We start from the raw sequence: 3,503 nt of genomic DNA on the forward strand, positions 1-3,503 counted from the left end.
CCAAACAACAATGATGGCTGCAACCAAAAAATAGCCAGGTGTTGTGGCAGGCACCTGTGGTCCCAGTTCCTTGAGAGGCTGATGCAGGAGACTCGCTTGAGCCCAGGAGTTGGAGGTTACTGTGAGCTGTGATGCCACTGTACTCTACCCAGGGGGACAGCTTGAGGCTCTGTCTCAGTGAAAACAAAAAAGAAAAAAAACTAGACTTCAAAATTAAAACCTTTTCTGTTTCAAAGGATGCTAACAAGAAAGCATAAAAATAATCTGAACAGGGCAGCACCTGTGGCTCAGTGGGTAGGGTGCTGGCCCCATATACTGAGGGTGGTGGGTTCAAACTTGGCCCTGGCCAAACTGCAACCAAAAAATAGCCGGGTATTGTGGCAGGTGCCTGTAGTCCTAGCTACTCTGGAGGCTGAAGCAAGAGAATCGCCTAAGCCCAGGATTTGGAGGTTGCTGTGAGCTGTGTGATGCCAAGGCACTCAAACCAAGGGTGATAAAGTGAGACTCTGTCTCTAAATAAATAAATAATCCAAACAGGCTCAGCACCTATAGCTCAAGCAGTGAGGGCACCAGCTACACACACTGGAGCCCGTGGGTTTGAATCCAGCCTGGGCCCGCCAAACTACAACAACAACTACAACCAAGAAGAAAGAAAGAAAGAAAGAGAGAAAAATAGCCAGGCCTGTGGCGGGCACCTGTAGTCCCAGCTACTTGGGAGGCTGAGGCAAGAGAATTACTTAAGCTCAAGAGTTTGAGGTTGCTGTGAGCTGTGAGGCCATACTACTCTACCCAGGGAGACAGCTTGACACTCTGTTTCAAAAAAAAAAAAAGGGGGCAGCACCTGTGGCTCAGTGAGTAGAGCACCGGTCCCATATACTGAGGGAGTCAGAGTCCCATATACTGAAGATAGAGGGTTCGAACCCAGCAATGGTCAAACTGCAACAAAAAATAACTGGGTGTTGTGGTGGGCACCTGTAGTCCCAGCTACTTAGGAGACTGAGGCAAAAGAATTGCCTAAGCCCAAGAGCTGGAGGTTGCTGTGAGCTGTGATGTCACCACACCTACTGAGAGTGACAAAGTGAGACTCTGTGTCTAAAATAAATAAATAAATAAATAGATAAAATAAAAAAAAGTTCTACATTGTTCACTGTGGGGCTGCAAGAGTCCAGGGAGGGGAAAGTGTAGAGTAAGCATGAACATTGTAAGTAGTCACTGGGTACTCTTTGAATGAATTAATGAATCAATGAATCAATGAATGAACAAATATAATCTAGAAGAAAATAAAAACTCATTTTATTCTCTTAGGTTGTGGAGAATGCTCTACCTTGGCATCTGTAAGTATTGTGAGTGAGGGATGGGTAGACAGGGGGTGACATTAAGGGATAGGTGGGGCTTCTGCAACCCTTTGTTGTCCTCGGTAAAGTGCCATGGGACATAGCTCACGGCAACCTCAAACTCTTAGTCTTAAGTGATTCTCTTGCCTTAGCCTCCCAAGTAGCTGGGACTACAGGCACCTGCCACAACATCCGGATATTTTTAGAAACAGGGTCTCACTCTTGCTCAGGCTGGTCTCAAACCTGTGAGCTCAAGCAATCCACCCCCTCTCAGGCTCCCTGCTGATGCTCAAATCTTTTCTCTTTTATTCTAGGTGTGCCTGTGCGTATGATCATAAAGGGAGACAGGGCTGGGTTTCTGTAAACATGGGGGTGAACCTAAGGGGTTTGGAATAGATTTTGGAAAACAATATATACTTTGCAGATATCACAGTTTGGCAAGAGATAGGCTCTGTTTTCATTCAGCAAATTCTATGGATTCATAGAAACGATGGGTAAAAGTGTCTGATATGAAGATCAACCAGCATCGTAGCAGTCATCATGTCTCTGAATATTTAAAACTGTGAAAGTTCAGAAGAATAAGAGAGTAGCCCCAGACTGAGCTAGAGTGTTCCGGAATTCAGTGAATCCCCAGGCTTCTGAGAGAGAAAGGGTACTTTTCTCTCCCATGCACCTCACTTCTGTGACCTTGATAATGTGAAGAACTAATAATTTATTTGTCATTCTAATAAGTAATTGTGGTAGACAATTGCTATTACTGTTGTGCTACCCAGACTGTTTTTCTCCCACACCTTTTCATAGCAGAATTTGTTCCATCCTTATGTTCATGATATGGGAAAGGAATTTTCTTTTTTTGTTTTGTTTTGTTTTCCAGTTTTTGGCCAGGGCCGGGTTTGAACCTGCCACCTCTGGTATATGGGACCAGTGCCTTACTCCTTGAGCCACAGGCACTGCCCAGGAATTTTCTTTGGACCTATCTTCCCTGGCTGCCTGGAGAGTCGATGACATAGCTAACTCCTGTGACTCCAGCACTCTGGGAGGCCGAGGCAAGAGGATTGCTTGAGCCCAGGATTTTGATGTAGCTGTGAGCTAGGCTGAGGCCATGGCACTCTAGCATGGGCAATAGAGCAAGACTCCCTCTAAAAAAATAAAATAATAGGCTCGGTGCCTATTGCTCAGTGGTTAGGGAACCAGCCACATACACCAGGGCTGGTGGGTTCTAACTGGGCCTGCTAAACAACAATGACAACTACAACAACAATAACAACAAAATAGCTGGGCGTTGTGTCAGGCACCTGTAGTCCCAGCTACTTGGAAGGCTGAGGCAAGAGAATTGCTTAAGCCCAAGAGTTGGAGGTTGCTGTGAGCTGTGATGATGCCACTGTACTCTACTGAGGGCAGTATGAGACTCTGTCTCAAATAATAATAATAATAATTCAATAATTAAAAAGAAAAATCAACTGGGCTTGGTGGCATACATCCATAGTCCCAGCTGAGGCAGGAGGATCCTTAAGTTTAGGAGTATGAGGTTACAGTGAGCTATGATGATGCCACTGCCTGCCAAGGGCAACAGAACAATACTCTGCCTGAAAAAAAAAAGAGGCAAAGAGGCTGAAGGAGGAATAAATGCTGAGCTGAATGAAGAGAGAGAGAAGGAAAGAGTGGGGTTGCAGGGGAAGGACGATGACATCATCTATAGACCTGAAATTGACTTTGCATTTCCAGTTTGGTGAACCAAACCCCTCCTTCTCCCTTTGTTTTAACATTGGCCTTTCCACTTGGGCATCTTTCACTCGCATCTGAAGGTATCTGACGAATATGGCTCCTCCCTCTCTTTCCCTGCCTACAGAAGGGGGGGCTGTATCTCTGTGCCTGGGTTTTGTCATAATGCTCCCTTGTGGATTAGTTGATCAGTGGTAAGTTGTTTTCCCCCCTCAAACACAGAGTACGGTATTATTATAAACAGTCACTTCTATTCTTAGGAACTGCAGGTTTCCCCATCTTGGCTGTCTTACCAGAGTTTCTGAATCACGGCCAGTTCTCTTTCAATAACACAAGATACAATCTAAGCAGAATGGTAACGATAGTCCAAATTTTTAAAATAATCCAAAGCACTCCGGACTTCCAGTCACTTGTGTAAATGAGGTCCACAGATAACCAGTAGATTTT

The sequence above is a fragment of the Otolemur garnettii genome, unplaced genomic scaffold (assembly GCF_000181295.1).
Source record: "Otolemur garnettii isolate 467f Iridium unplaced genomic scaffold, OtoGar3 scaffold00026, whole genome shotgun sequence".
Lineage (NCBI taxonomy): Eukaryota > Metazoa > Chordata > Mammalia > Primates > Galagidae > Otolemur > Otolemur garnettii.